Source organism: Lepidochelys olivacea (genome assembly GCF_965140295.1).
Source record: "Lepidochelys olivacea isolate rLepOli2 genome assembly, chromosome: 11".
Taxonomy (NCBI): Eukaryota; Metazoa; Chordata; order Testudines; family Cheloniidae; genus Lepidochelys; species Lepidochelys olivacea.
Window position 1 is genome coordinate 34,946,810 of NC_140421.1, and position 17,030 is coordinate 34,963,839.

The following is a 17,030-nucleotide window of genomic DNA, read 5'->3' on the forward strand; positions in this document are numbered from 1 at the left end:
TTTCCAATCCATCATCTGAAGGTGTGATCTTTACATTCCTTATGTAGCTGGAGTTATGCAAAAACAGTGTGGAGACAAATTGCACCCGGGGAAGTTCCAGTGGGGATTGTGCCTCAGGGAGCAACAAGGCCCTCCTGAGTAGAGCTGGGCAAAATTTTTCATGCAAATCTTTATTTTTTTTTTGGCTAGAAAATGCAGAATATTAATGTAATTAATTTGGGACAACCGAAACAATTCATGAGCTCATGTGAATTTTGGTAAATTGTTTTGATCAAATAAAAAAAAATCAGAAATATCACGAACGATTCAATTATGTTTCAAAAGCTATTTTGGGTTGAAATTTCACTATTTTAATTAAAAAAATTAAAAGATTAAAAAAACTTCAAATGAAACATTTTGTTTTGGGCTGAACAGAATGTTTCATTCAACCCAAAATGAACATTTTTTTAACTTTCTTGTAGTGCCACACACACACACAAACCCCCAAAACATTTCAGGTCAACTTCACTTGAATTCTTTATTCATTTTTCAGTTTGGCCACCGAACTGAAACAATGGTGATTTACACAGCTCTGCTTCTGAGATCCTAGACAAATGAGAGGGCACACTCCAGTACCATGCCCCTTAAGAGAGTGCAATACTGCTGCTGACAGTACCTAGTTGCCTGTGCTGGCTGCTGTGAGGGATGGGCATGTCCCTTCTCCTTTATGCTCCTCCTGAGGTGGTCTGTGCCCCTTGTGGAAATAAAGAGAGCAAATATCTATGCCGCAGATAGTGCAGAGACTGCAGCTATGACTCTCCCCTGAGTGCTAGAGTGGGAGAATTCTTCCGTTACACCTCCCGCCCCTAAGTCCCCTTGCACACTTGCTCACTGGCCAGCCACAGTCTGACCCCAAGTGTGTGCTGGGTGGGTACACACTTCTTTTCACTACACTCCTTAGAAGCCTGCTTTTAGAAATGGTGCTCTGGGGAGTGATAATATTGAAGATGACAATAACACCCACCAGTTATGAGGCAGGCCCTGCAGGCGAAATACATGACCTACTTGCCTGCCTCTGCACAGAGACACTCAAGACTTGCTGAAACGGTGCAGCACAGTTCATGCATTTGGAAGATAAATTCATTCAGGCCTGTGGAGGGCTCTGCTGGCCACAGAACAAATATGACAAATAGGGCAATTCCAAGAAGGGGTCCATACCCCCGGTACACCTTAGAGCTGGGCTATAGGCTGGCTACCTTTGTCACAGCATGAAGAATATATTTTTGTGAGCTGGGTTTAGGCAGAATAAGGGTGGGGATGGGGCTGATGGCTATGCAAGTACATAGATTCAACACTCTGCCTTCCCCTGTGTGGCCTCCCTGCCCCAATGACAGTTACAAAGCACCACCTTGAAGAGGAGTTCTTCTTTTTGCACCTTTCTCCCATAGAAAGCCCCAATGCACAGCCCAGTTACTTAGATCTTGTGCTGGGATTAGGATTTATCCACTGAATTTTTTTAACCAATATAGCAAATTTGCAGAGCAGAGAAGAACCAACTGTTTCCTTTGGGTCTGGTTCCTTTTGTGGGAAGGTGAGGAGGGTCCCTTCTGAGAATTCATGTTATCTATAAGTCACTGATTGCCTTCCAGTCCCACGGCTGCTGATTTGCCACAGCACTGTAATTTCAGGATGAGTGTTTGCCCTGCCACTGGGCAGGTAAACAGGTAAGGGAGCCCCCACGCAATGTCTGAACACAGTCAATCCTTAGGTTGACTGAGTGCAAGGTCTGTGTAAGCTTAGCATCTCTAGCAGTACAAGCCACCTTGGAGCTGGTTGGTGTGGGGCAGAGGTGACACCCAGGCCAGTTCCTCCCTCTCACAGGAGGCAGCCATCCATGAAGGGGAACATATGGAAACAGTGCTCCCCCCTGTGCATCAAGGAGCTCTGAAAGTCATTATACTTCCTTGAGGTAGTATGACTGCACCGGGCCCACCACAGGGTGACATCTCTGCAGCGTAACCCAGCCCTTACAATTCTGTCTCTGGACTTCCCAGTGTCACTGCTAATCCGTTGGTTTACTGCTCTGCTAGGCTGACACCGCCGAGGTAGAAAGAACAGCTGAATAAAAGGGAAAGATGCTGCTTCAGCAAAAGAATATTAAGGTAATTAATATTAAGCAAGTTAAGTCATTAGAATTGTAAACATGAAGCATGTTTGCTGGAATTCTGTAATATACCTGTGTAAGATAAGCACTGTTGGCATATTTAAATTATGGATGTTCAGAGGGAGATGAGAAGGTAAGGAAAAAACAGAAAAGGAGAAAAAATGAAAGGGACAGAAAGAGAGGAGGGGTCTCCCTCTTCTTTCCGACTTTCATCTCTTACCCGGTTTTCTCTTTATAGTGCTGTATTTTTTGTCTTCAGAAATCATGTGTACACCTATACATACCTTCCCAAATTGCAGCCATGTAGCTGCAGCAGAGTACAGCTGCATTCTTTTAAGTGGAGGTGCACTTTACCACACACACCTGGTTCAGTGACTATTGAAATGAGTCCCTCCCACGCTCTTTTGGTTAGAAATAATGTTGGCAGATAAGCAACAAGCAAGGGAGAGATTTTTATTGTCAGCTTGACCAGCATAAAGAAGCTGTGGTTGGTAATGGAAGGAGAATGGTACATGCCCTCTTACATCACCTGTCTTCAAAGCAGCTAAGAGCACAAGTTAATTTTCAGCAAATGGGCTCCTCCAAATCCTACACTAATATCATCGTCTTCAAAACAAAATAATAAAACGCTTAGTCTTTTTATGTCAATACGGCTGGGTTGCAATCCCATACTGACAACAATATCAGCATGCTGTATCTATTCTGTATCTTGGCCATAACTCTCTTTTTCTAAAAGTTGCATTGTCTCATCAGTGTGCCTAATAGTGGTTCAAAGATGAACCAGGATCTGGTCAAACTGAAACCACAGGGACTGACAATGAGGAATTCTCATTGGAGAGATTATTCAGGACAAAGCACTTCTTTCCCCTTTATTCTGTACAGTGCCAAGTATGCTGGCTGTGTGTCCAAATAGTAATAATAATGTCATCATAAAAGAGAAACTGTACATAATATTACAGATGATAAATGTAAAGTCACCCAACAGTCCTTATCAATCTCATTATTTTTGTTGTTCTGCGCCATAAAGCACCATGTCGCAATATTACAAAATAATGTTTATTTCCACTATCTTTTTCTTATAGCAAATTATTGGTGCAATATTTAGGAACTTTTGATGTAAACCACAGTAAAATATCAAGGAGGAGACAAATTAGTTCTCTGTCTGGGAAATTATAGATCATACAGAGAACACGTTGCTCCTGTAGTTAAACTATTGAAATTGGCATCAGCATGCCAGGGAGAGGGATAGTTCAGTGGTTTGAGCACTGGCCTGCTAAACCCAGGGTTGTGAGTTCAATCCTTGAGAGGGATCTGGGCCAAGAATTGGAGATTGGGCCAAGAATTGGAGATTGGCCCTGCTTTAAGCAGGGGGTTGGACTAAATGACTGTGTGAGGTCCCTTCTAACCCTAATATTCTATTTCTCTCACAAAAGTGTTGTGTATCCACAATGGGAGCCTGATTTTCTGCAGAGTGCAGTTCCCATTTGGACATTTCAGAGCTTGTCTAGATGGTGCTGGTGCTGGCAAAAGTGCATTAGAGGGGTGTGATTTGGAAAGTGATCTAACTGCCCCATGTAGACCCTGCTGGTGCAAACTGAAAGGTACCTAGTTTGTGGTACTGGGGCAGTCAGAGCACAGCAAGTTAGAGTGCTCTACAAACCACACCTCTAATGAGCTTTGCTGGTTCTGTATTGACAAGCCAGAAATGAAGAAGCTAGATTTTCAGCCAGCCGGCCCTGTTGTTCTCAAGGGGAAATGCTAGGGTGTAGAACACTTTGAAAATTTGGTCCCTGTTGTGGGCATTGAGCTCTTTTGAAAATTCTGGGCTTGATTTCTCTGTGCTTCAGTTCCCCATCTCTAAAATGGAAATCACATGAGTGTTGAGAGTATAAATTCATGCATGTGAAGTACACAAATATTCTAATGATGGGAGGCTACCGAAAAGTCTATAAGTAAAATAAATAAATAAAATCATAAAACAAAGAAAATAAATAGGGACATTTTTAAAGGATGGAGTGTTCCTCCAGGTTCACTGACAAATAAATTACTGTTCCCACCTCCTCTTTACAATGAACTTCTGAAGTTTTTCACATTGTTTTTAGTTGATTTGGGAGACAAGGGCATCAGAAGTTCTTTCTGAACCTTTGTTATTTCATAACAGGGACCCTTCTATACACACACGCACACACACTTATGAAATACCAGGAATGTTCCTGATGTTGTTGATTACATTAGATTCTCTAGCATTCCCAGTTTAATCTTCTTGTGCAGCACATTTGCAGAATATATGTTAAACATGCATCTCTCTTGTTGGAATTACCAGATCCTGGGATCTTTTTCTGAATGAGTTATTGTAATGTAAGGCTGGATTCAGAAAGCAAAATGTTAACTGAGCAATGAAACTCATCCTGTCTGCTGTAGAATTTGTTCATATTACCTTGTAAGATCTTCAAATGAGGTGAATATAATTGTGCTCTTTCACTGATTAATGCTGAACAATAATATATCTTGAGTTTACAAGATATAAAGGGCTAGTAAAGGTTTTTAGAATAAATCTTTAGTGACAATTATAGCTAAACACATACCCTAAATATACAGAATTGTCAGGAGTAGAACCTATTAATCAAATGGGCTTTCAGGCTTGTTTTTAAGTAGGAATCTGTGGTTAGTTACTAAATACCAAAACATGAATCCAGCTTCCTCCTCCTGGGTTCTCCACCAATAGCCCCAGCTTAGTAAATACTCAAACTTGTATATACAACCTGTCTGAATTTGATGTCAGTAGTGCCCTTCCCCCATAGCTAGTGGTGATAAACAATGTCTGCTCATATGTTTCACTCCAAGGCCATTTATATCTTGCTCTGCACTGGTGGATATTTTTAACCATGTTTACAATACTAAGAGGTGTTGGCTATTGCCAAGAAAAGTAAGCAGAGAATACTGTCACTGTAGTTTTACATTGTCTACTGCCGCTTAGAGAACAGTCACAAGTTATGCACTGATTGACATGGCCCTCCCCGGTATTTTTTGACAACTCTCTCAGGAGGGTTGCCATGGAGTTCAGATCACTTGTGTTAAGAAGGGCCAAAGACTGGGAGCTCATTGTTCAAAAGCATTTTTGTGCTACTAGTAATCTCTAGGCTTTTCAGAACTCACATAATTAAAGCAATAAAATAGTCTCTTGTCCAAACCAAAGAGAAAACATCAAAGTGTTTTATCGTTTTTGTAACCTGGACATAATGATACGTATACACTGCAATTAGACACCCACAGCTGTAGACGTTCGGGCTCAGACTGGAGCCTGGGCTCTAGGACTGCTACTCTTGTTTGGAGTGCAAACAAAGCACATCCCATTGTGTGTGCAGTGCTGTTTCCCCATGAAATCTTGTTCTGATGGACTGGATTCTTACAGTAGAGGAAAGTGTGCCAGTGTCCTTATTCCCTGCAGCAGGATTTGGCCTTTGTCATAAATATAAAGGGAAGGGTAAAGCCCTTTGAAATCCCTCCTGGCCAGGGGAAAGCTCCTCTCACCTGTAAAGGGTTAAGAAGCTAAAGGTAACCTCGCTGGCACCTGACCAAAATGACCAATGAGGAGACAAGATACTTTCAAAAGCTGGGAGGCGGGAGAGAAACAAAGGGTCTGTGTGTCTGTCTATATGCTGGGTTTTCTGCCGGGGATAGACCAGGAATGGAGTCTTAGAACTTTTAGTAAGTAATCTAGCTAGGTATGTGTTAGATTATGATTTCTTTAAATGGCTGAGAAAAGAATTGTGCTGAATAGAATAACTATTTCTGTCTGTGTATCTTTTTTGTAACTTAAGGTTTTGCCTAGAGGGGTTCTCTATGTTTTTGAATCTAATTACCCTGCAAGATATCTACCATTCTGATTTTACAGGGGGGATTTCTTTATTTCTATTTACTTCTATTTTTATTAAAAGTCTTCTTGTAAGAAAACTGAATGCTTTTTCATTGTTCTCAGATCCAAGGGTTTGGGTCTGTGGTCACCTATGCAAATTGGTGAGGCTTTTTATCCAACATTTCCCAGGAAAAGGGGGGTGCAAGTGTTGGGAGGATTGTTCATTGTTCTTAAGATCCAAGGGTCTGGGTCTGTAGTCACCTAGGCAAATTGGTGAGGCTTTTTACCAAACCTTGTCCAGGAAGTGGGGTGCAAGGTTTTGGGAAGTATTTTGGGGGGAAGGACGCGTCCAAACAGCTCTTCCCCAGTAACCAGTATTAGTTTGGTGGTGGTAGCGGCCAGTCCAAGGACAACGGGTGGAATATTTTGTACCTTGGGGATGTTTTGACCTAAGCTAGTAAAGATAAGCTTAGGAGGTTTTTCATGCAGGTCCCCACATCTGTACCCTAGAGTTCAGAGTGGGAGAGGACCCTTGACAGCCTTAAACAGAGAATGAATACTGTAGGTAATGTTTCACTGCTTTGAAGGGTGCTGGTATGATTTATTGTTGCTGGAGATAGATTGCACGCTAGCAAAAGCACATAATGGAATGAACAGAAGTTACATTTCAAGCTCCATGAACAGGCTTAGATTTAAAGGAAACTAACAAACACATCCAGTTGGGTACATAAGTTTCATTGAAAAGAATGAGCTATAAGATGGCACTTTTTCATGTGATAGAGGAAACATAGCATTGTAAAGAATAAACCATGGATAAACTTGATAACATATAATTTTATGCCCATTACATACTAAACAGTAAATAGAAATAGCCAAATGATTTGGCCACAAAACAGAGACACTCACTCATACCCCCATCCTACCACTCCCTGCCGGCTAACAATAAATACTCGTATGACTTCCTTAGGTGGTAACCTACTGATAGGCTTATACTGTGTCTTTTTCACTATGCACCACATTAAGAATATAAGGAAACCACACAGACAGAGCTGGGTTCCAAATAATCATGTTTACTAACTATATATAAACATAGTCTAACTACATATATACACTGCTGCTCTGTTAGGTTTTGGTGGCTTTTCTGAATTTGAGGAAAGTACATTCTGAATAGGTAAAAGATGTAGAATCAAAGGCAATAGCTTATGATTGCAAAAGTAATAAATACATTATAAAAATAGTATTAAAGTCATTTTTATTCATTGGTGAACTGACTGGAATAAAGTTCTCCTCCCAACCCCCTGCACTTTCACTCTTATCTTTTTAACAACTGATCAGGAACCAAATATCTTTTAAGGTTCTGAAATGTTTGGGTATGTGAATTTTCAGTTCCTGGTCTGGTCCAAAGTCAAAAGTGCCACAACCGTATTACGCTGTTCTCATAGTGTATTTTTTTGACTGACACCAGACATAGAAGAGTGAGGATTTTCTCCAGGTAGCCTGTTCTCATGAAATTCCCAATCCAATTTTGTAGACTCAAGAATTTCTGGCAGTTCTGATAAGGTTCAGGTATGTAGCTAAGCCAAACATCCATAGACCTATGGACAGGTAAAAATAAATGATGATGACTATTGTGTGTGTGTTTTTTATTTCCTTTCCAATATGTCAGTCTCTTCCAGATCCTGTAGCTCTAGTCCTCAGAGAAGATCCTCTTGGAAACAATAGGCCAGAAGATCATATTAATATATCATAAACAGTGTTTCAGATTGTTACAATAATAGAAGCTGTTATACTAATCTCTTTTAATGGTTCTATTTGATGTAAGTGTCTAACCAGACGTCATTCAACTGTATGTAAGTATTGGTTTGCATTTTTATTGCAGTCATAATTATTTCTTTATACAGTGACCCTTAAAATCAAAATGTGGTTAAAGGATTATAGAATCTTCCACTTACATAAAAGGTGAAGCACAAGCCAAATGCAGATGCCTCTATGTTTGGCCCAGGCGACCAGGAACCTTATAGAGCCGCTTATGGCCTACAGTTTTAACCGAAGCTTCTATTCTCCAGGCAGTTCATTTCAGTAGTTTATTCTGCTAATCCAAACTTTCTTCTTCCCTTCTAAGGGCCTGTTCCAAAGCCCACCAAAGTCAGCAGAAAGACTGTCATTGATTACAAAGGACTTTGGATCAGGTCCTCTATGGCATTAAGTGCTTAGGAATAGGAAATATGTTTGGGCCCAAAACATATTACTTTGAAATCTGGTGAATGTCAGACCCTGATGATCTTCATGGCTTAGGCTCAACTGAAGTGGGAACTTTTATTCTTGCAGCTGAACTTGCCAACCCCATTTGCATTAGCAAAGATATTGATATGTGATGGATTTTATTTTTATGGTGCAATGGATGCAAATGCTTTTGGCCCATAAATCAGTGACACCTTCAATGTCTTTCAAATATTCCATTTCATTTTATATTCCTTTTAAAATATTTTTAATTATCCTGCTTAGAACATTTTCCTATGTTTGTTTTAATATGTTTTCTCTACTCAGATTTTTATATTTAAAACTTTTTGTATAGTTTATGCTACAGTTCTTATACCCCAGGCATAAATATTAAATAATGCTTCCCACTCTATATTCCAGTACCACCACCCTCCTTCTGCACATTATATCTTACAGTGTCCAGAGATCCTGTAATCCAAACATGTTCACAGCAAGTTCAGAGGGCACAAAAAAAGACATGCCTCTTAAATGGTCCCCTGAGGAATCTTCGTGTTATAAAACCATGGCAGCAGCTCCAACACCGCTTGTCGCCTGGCACCTAGTGCAGAGGTGTGTCTGGGCAGGATAGGTGTTCACTGCTAGCATGATGTATGGCATCCCTGAGGCAGCTTTGTTTTACATCAGGGGCTGGAACAAACATGGAATGGCCCCAGGATCTGGGACCTGTAAAGACTGCTTCAAGCCACCTTTGCATATCCCCCTTGCATATCCCCTTGTTGAGTATTGTTCTGATATAGCTGAGAACCTGGCCCTTTTTGCTTTTTGGCGATAACAGGAAGTCCAGATCTTAACCAAATTTTCCTGGTACAGTTCCTAGAATGAGGAAAAGGTTTTGCAGGGGATGAGTTCCCATCACCTTATCCTCTTTCAAGTCACTCCTCAAAACTTCCCTTTTCCATAATCCCTACAGAAACTGCAACCTGATAATGGTTAGGCAGGTGGAGATCGATGCTCCTGATTAACTAGGAATTGTGCATATACTGTATTTTTGTGACCTCTCTCCCTGGGCACCCACCTTGGCCTGCTTGCTTGCCTCATCCATGTGTTATGTCTTGTCTTAATTTAGACTGTAAGCTCTTTGCAGCAGTGATCAAGTGTAATTTATTATACATTTGTTCAGCACCTAGCCCAGTAGGGCCCTGACCTGGTTGGCCTTTAGCTGCTACTACAATATAAAGGTTAAAAAATAATCGTCTTACTTTTAAATGAACTGGTTCACCCACTTTCATTCTATACTTCAGTATAATTTGCGGACTGGAGAGTTTATTCATGCACAGTATTCAAAATGATCCGTTTAGGTGTGCAGGAATGTATCATATGCAAAGGGTTAATATAAGGCTGACAACCCAAACATGAGAAACAGAGAGATGACAGTAGCATTGACTAAGTTTTTAATAATCGTACATCAATGTCCAATACTGTTCATACACTCTTATTCCTAAGTAGAGGTTGAACTAAATTTCTCAAAAGTAAGATTTATTGTATGCATATTTGGTTGCTGTCAAACAACAAAAGGATATTTGAGCTCTTTTTACTGACACTTTTCAGAGCTTCTAAAATGTATTAAACGTATAGCTTTTGAAGTTGTCCTTTCCAGATATTTTAAGATCAACTGTTACTCCTTTGCTACAAAACTTTACTAACTTTGCTTCATAGTTGTCTCTGAGCTTGTCTTCATTGCTCGAAGGCACTGTAATAAGCATGAGTTAGTACACTCAGCGTGAATAATTTTCTATTGCAAGTCTGAATGCCATGAACTAACACACTACTCTTTTTTCCCACTCAGGGCCCTAACTCCCTAATCCTGCAGACCTCACTGAACCTTGAATCATTTCTGGCCTATACAACACTTTATCAATACCTTATCATGAGCTGCAGGAGAAATGTTTGCCACACAATTAAGTTCTGGGAAAGATACCTCTCCAAACTCAGCTCAACTACAAGGTAACCTTCAGCGGGAGATCACTGCATCATAATCTCTTTTGGAACATGCTGGGGATGTTTTTTGTTTTGTTTTGTTTTGTTTTTTGATGGAGAGAGATTGCGATATGCAGAGGGTATAGAGGGGAGACAGACTGAGCAACTGAAATCTACAATTCATGTGCTTTTTTGTTCTTGGACACAATACTCTAAAATTGATTTCATATTTGGGGACAGACGTAGTAGGACAAGAGGGTTTAATCAGCAAAGGACAAAATCACAGTGCATTTCAGAGCTCTGTTTTATTCTGACATTGGTTAGCAGTGCCTAGATGATGATTCTTCACACAGAACGTTGACTGCAATATATGGGATGTATCCTTCACCCATGTGCCTTATTTTAAATTTGTTGCAGTGATGCCCCAATTTTGCAAAACCTCACTTAGCTTGCTATCCTAGCATGAGTAGTTTCAGTGGACATACAGATATGTGTGTGTCTGTTTGTTATGGGGAAACTTGTATGCCCTTTGCGTGAACTGTGTGTATCAAGCAAGTGGCCATTCTGACCGAATCTGTCCTTAGCATCATCTCTTACGACATACATACATCCTAAGGGTTTCATAAGTTCATTTGGGAATGGTGTAATTGTTCCGCTTTTCACTGACTGAAACAGAAACAAGGATGCTAATGATAATCTTATGTAGAATATGCAAAATGGAGAGTCATAATAGCATGAATTATTGATCATTTGTACTGCTTGCATTGCCGCTTGAGATCTTTCCCAAATTCTTTTCTCCCTCTGCCTCTTTCAGAGCACCAAATGCTGACTTCCAAATACTGCCTTCCTACTGCCCAACACACTGTAGTGTAATTGTCCACCCAGATTCTCTATAGATGCACTGGACATGGATTTAATTTCAGTGCAATGTCCACAACCCACTAATATAACCTTAACTTCACAATTTTTCATATACATTTTTTCTATTTCCTAAATCTCCATGAAGTTTCCTTACTTAGCACCATAGGATTATACTTATCTAATTCAGTTATGATAGAAACATACAATGTCAAGAAGGGGATGGGGTTATCACCAAATATAAACACCAAGGGCCCTATTCTTACAGCCTCTCTGCACTCTGGAACATCAGTCCAATTTCATTTAAAGAGCCATGATACTGTGTTGCTGTTATGCACATTTTCTCTGGGGAAGTGTGCAACAACTTACTGAGGAACAGCAAAGTCTTAGTGCTGTTGTCAGTCAGAGAAAAGCAGTGATGCTACTGAGTGTCACCAAATTCCCAGTCACTCTTTGTCCTCCCCACAGAACAAGAAGCAGCAGTTGTAGACATCATGAAATAAGAACATATAGCAGGTTTGATGGATTAACGCACTGCTGTGGTTGTCCCTGTGCAATGCCGTATATTTCCAGGCAAAGAAAACTCTCCTTTAGTTGTGATGGTCATAACCTTGGAAAATGACTCACAGTTGGGAGATGGGGAGGGGAAGAGAAATGAGAACAATGGTTCTTGCTCAATTCCTGAGATAAGGTAATGACAATGAATGAGTTTTTTCTCCTTCTGTCAATAGTGCTTGTTTACCTCCCGCCACAAACACCTGGCTGCTGGATAGTTTCCTAGCTAACAAATATGTAATCAGACACCTGTATACCACATAAGCAAACACATATGCTGCTAGTGAGCCATCTGCACAATACATTTTCTTTAGTGGCCCTCTCCACCTCTTTAACTAAACATTTATTTCCCTTAAATCCCATGTAACATCTCTGAAGGATGGTGGGTATCCATCTATGTGTATATACCTGTGCAGCTGGTAGCGTTTACTTTATATTTTTGTACCATTTACCCCCATTTCATGTACATAGAGGATTGAGGAGAAAAAGCCCAATTAAATTTATAACCCAGCCCACAAGCAACTGCTGTTGTGATCTCTGGTTTCTACCTGGGTGCTGAATTAGGCCATGAGTCCTGTCCAGGACTCTATCTTGCACAGGTGTGGGAGAGCTGAGGAGAGAATTATCTCTCTGCTGCAAATTAGCCCTGCAACTGCTGGTGTTTTGACAGGCCTCTGAACTCTGTCAAAAAATAACGAGCAGTACTTGTGGCACCTTAGAGACTAACATTTATTTGGGCATAAGCTTTCGTGGGCTAAAACCCACTTCATCGGATGCACATAAGCTTATGCCCAAATAAATTTGTTAGTCTCTAAGTTTGCCACAAGGACTCCTTGTTTTTTTTGCTGATACAGCCTAACATGACTACCACTCTGAAACCTGAACTCTGTCACTCATTCTTTCCTGGAATTTGATTTTGATCTTTTTGTAGAGCACCAAATTTTAGAGCACAGTGACGCTGGAACAAACATTGTGAGAGCAATCATTTGTAATTGTTTCTGAAGCCAGGTCTATTTTGTAATTGTTTCTGAAGCCACTAGGAACTTTTGACAACACAGTAAGGTTGAGCAGGGGTGTGTAATTTTTTGAAACATTTCTGTACTGCAAAAGGCCCTATTATACATGCAGTTATACTGGATAGTTTTTATTTCAGTATGAGTTATACAATCAAAAATACTTTTTTTTTTCTTGATGGAAACTACATCTACACTAGGAGGGTCTGCTGGAATAGCTATACCTGAGCGTATAAACTAGGCCTTAGAGTATAAACACAAAGTCAGGTTCAGGCTTAAAGTCAGTGTCAGTACATTAAGGGTGAATTTGCATTAATGGGTCTAGAGTGACTGCTTAAGAGATGTGGACTGAGATTACAGTCTCTTGTTAAACTGTACATGGTAGCGCTAGTAACAAAAGGACTTGCTGCAAATTCCCCCTTCCAGCACTCTCCACTGGGGCAGACAGAGTTTGGTCTATGTGAGTGTCAACATCTACATGTGACTCCACTGAACTGCTAAATACCTGTTATTTTTACTGTGTCTAGTTGTACCTTGTAACTAGAACTGGTTGAAATTCTGTGGTTTTCAAAATTTTGTATTTTTCCTCCATTTTTACAGCTGGTCAAACATTTTCAGATTTTGAAATCTGACAAAATTTTAAAATTCCCCCCTCAAGCAGCTTATGAATTTTCTTCCTATCTTTCTGACCTGCTCTAATTATAAATGCTTTCTCATGGTGACCTTACCTTCTGCTATCATATTGCTTATTTTATATATATATTTTTATAATGCAATGCAGATTGCCCTCTGGCCAAATTCTGCATAGTGTGTGGGACATCATGGAGAACATTACTCTTGGTGAATCATTGTAGACAACCAGGGAGCCAAGCCCAGAGGGGAAAATAGGGGCATCAGATTCCTGAATTATATCTCCCAGGAGGCAATGTGCCACAATGGGGAAAAATGTTGAACTGATTCAAAGTATTTCAGGGAAGTTCGAAGTTCAACAAACTGAAATGAAACATTTTAATTTGGGCAATGTCAAAATGTTTCTCATTTCAGTCAAAAATGTTGAAACAAAACATTTCTACTTTTCTAAATTGAATGTTTTCAGAATTTCCATTCCATGAAAAAAAAATTGATATTTCAACTTTTCACCCTGATTTGGGACAAAAACAAATGTTGAAATTTCCCATGTGATGGGTATTCCAAATTTCTCTCACTTCTAATATTTAGACTTTAATCCAACAAAGCACTTAAACATGTGCTTAAATTTCAATAAAATTAAAAAAATGTTAAAATTAAGCAAGTAAATTAGGTACAAGCTTAAGTGTTCTGCTGTATTGGGGCCTTAATGGGCAGCACTTCAATAGTGAATAGGTAAGCAGCAAAAGACTTTGGTTAATGATACAAAAATCATAGAAATGTAGCACTGGAAGGGACCTTGATTGGTCATCTAGTCCAGATCTCTGCACTGAGGCAGAACTAAGTATTATCTAGACTATCCCTGATAGGTGTTTGTCTAACCTGTCCTTTAAAAGATCCTTTAAAAGTGTCCAATGATGGAGAGTCCACAATCTCCCTATGTAATTTATTCCATTGCATAACTACTGTGATGGGATGTATTTGGCCCCTTGTGGCCCCATGCTGGCGGCCCTGCAGTCCTACTATAGCCTACACAAGGAAGGAGCAGTAGAAATGGGTCTTCCAGGCCTCCCTAGAAAGGCTACATGGAAGCAGCCAATCAGGGCCCAGCAGGCTCAGATAAAAAGAGTTGCAGGGCCTTAGCTAGACAGCTTTTGGCTGGGACTTGAGAGGTGAGGGATGATGCTCCTCCTCTCTGGCCCTAGGAACTTGGTGGGCTACATTTGCTAAGCCTGGGAGAGAGAGGGTCTGAGAATGCTAATCCTAAGGTAATGGGTGAAGATAAAGAGACCTGGTGGAAAGAGGACCAGAGAATGTAGTAGCAACTAATTAATGGAAGAATTACGTGGCTGCTATTTATTGGGTCACTAGGTTGGAACTGGGAGTAGTGGGTGGGTCCAGGTTCTCTCCCAGAGGTCACTGGTGAAGTGGCCTAAGACCGGAGAAGGGGAAAAGGCTCCTTTAGCGGTCCAAATGAAGATCTGGATTTAAGAGCTCAGAGATGGGGCTGAAGCCCTTAGTGAGGGCAAAAGTTTGTTGAACTCTTTCCTACTCCGGAAGGGTTGACTGTGTGACTTGACTAGAGGGCTGAGCCAGGTTTTCAAGCTACAGGGGGTGTCAGGAGTGGGGAAAAGATTGCTGTACCACACCCAGACACTAGGAAGCACTCAGGTGATGAGTGTCCCTTTCACAACTATCCTTACAGTAAAGAGGTTTTTTTGTAATCTCTAACCTAAATCTCCCTTGCTGCAATTTAAACCCATTACTTCTTGTCCTGTCCTCAGTGGCTAAGGAAAAGTTAGCTATCATACTCCACTTTTTATAAAGTTTTACATACCTGAAGACTGCATCATGTTTCCCCGCAATCTTCTCTTTACCAGATGAAACAAACCCATTTTTTTACAATCTTCCTTGCAGGTCATGTTCTCTAGAACTTTAATAATTTTTGTTCTCCTCTGGACTTTCTCCAGTTTGTCCACCTCTTTTCCAAAGTGTGGTGCCCAAAACTGGACCCACTGCTCCAACTGAGGCCTTACCAGTGCTGAGTAGAGTGAAAGAATTACTTGAGTCTTGCTTACAACATTCCTGCTAACACATCCCAGAATGATGATAGAGTTTTGTTTTGTTTTGCAACAGTATTACATTGTTGACTCATGTTTAGGGCTTGTCTACAATACTGCATAGAGTCGATCTAAGATACGCAACTTCAGCTACGTGAATAGTGTAGCTGAAGTCTATGTACTATCGCATTGTCTTCACAGCGGTAAGTCGACAGCTGACACTCTCCCGTCGACTCCACTTGCGCTTCTCGTTCTGGTGGAGTACCAGAGTTGATGGGAGAGTGCTCAGCAGTCGATTTATCGCATCTGTACTAGATATGATAAATCAACCCCTGCTGGGTCTATCACTGCCTGCCAATCTGGCAGGTAGTGTAAACAAGCCCTTAGTTTGTGATCTTTAACCCCCAGATCCTTTTCTGCAGTACTCCTTCCTAAGTAGTCATTTTCCATTTTGTATTTGTGCAATTGATTATTCCTTCCTAACTCCAGTACTTTGCATATGTCCTTATTTATTATGATCCTATTTATTTCTGACCATTTTTCCAGTTTGTGAAGCTCATTTTCAATTCTAACCCTGTCCTCTAAAGACCTTGCAACCCTTCCTACTTGGTATCATCTGCAAATTTTATAAGTTTACTCTCTATACCCTTATCCAAATCATTTATAAAGATATTGAATAAAACTGGACCGAGGACAGATTCCTGAAGGGTGCTACTTGATATACCCTTCCAGCTTGATTGTGAACCATTGATAACTACTCTCTGAGTATGCTTTTCCAACCAGTTGTGCACCACCTCATAGTAGGTTCATCTAGGCTATATTCCCCTAGTTGGCTAATGGAGAAGATCACAGAATCATAGGGTTATATAGTCTAACCTCTTGCCAAGATGCAGGATTTGTTGTATCTAACCCATTCAAGACAGATAGCTCTCCAGCCTCTTTATGAAAACCTCCAATGAAGGAACTTCCATGATGTCCCTAGGCAGTTCGTTCCATTGTTCTACTGTTCTTACAGATAGGAAATCTTTCATGAGATTTAATCTAAATCTGCTATGCTATAGTTTGAACCCATTGCCATCTTTTTTTTTTAGGGCAGTCTTTCAAGACCACTATCCTCTTTTCCAAACTAAACATACTCAATTCTTTCGGCCTTTGCTCATATGGCTTGCATTCCATCCCTTTGATCATCTTTGTTGCTCACCTCTGTACCTTTCTAGTTTCTCTACATCCTTTCTATACAGCGGTGACCAAAATTGGACACAGTACTCCAGCTGAGGCCTAACCAGCACCAAGTAGACCAGTACTATCACCTCCAATGACTTGCATGCTAGGCCTCTGTTAATGCAACCCAAAATTGCATTTACTTTTTTTTCAATAGCATTGTATTCTTGACTCATGTTGAGGTTGTGATCCACCACAATACCTATATCCTTTTCAGCAGTGCTGTTGCCAAAGCAGTTGTCCCCCATGCTACATTTGTGCATTTGTTTTTCTTTCCTAATTGTAGCACATTATATTTGTCTTTGTTAAATTTCATTTTGTTTTCTATAGCCCAGTTCTCCAACTTATCAAGATCCCTTTGAATATTAGTTCTATCCTCAAGTTGTTTGCAATCCCCCCAGCTTTGAGTCATTTGCAAATTTGATCAGTATGCTCTCTTTTCTTACATTGAGGTCATTAATAAAGATGTTAAATAACACCAGACCCAGAACAGATCCCTG

The 17,030-nt window shown here is 40.4% G+C and overlaps 1 protein-coding gene across 4 annotated transcripts in view; it reads right to left on the reverse strand.

Annotated features, from left to right (window-relative positions):
* The window catches only part of KCNH7 (potassium voltage-gated channel subfamily H member 7), a 341,749-nt gene that overhangs the window by 248,977 nt on the left and 75,742 nt on the right, over nucleotides 1–17,030 (reverse strand). The gene's annotated exons all lie outside the window — the stretch shown is intronic.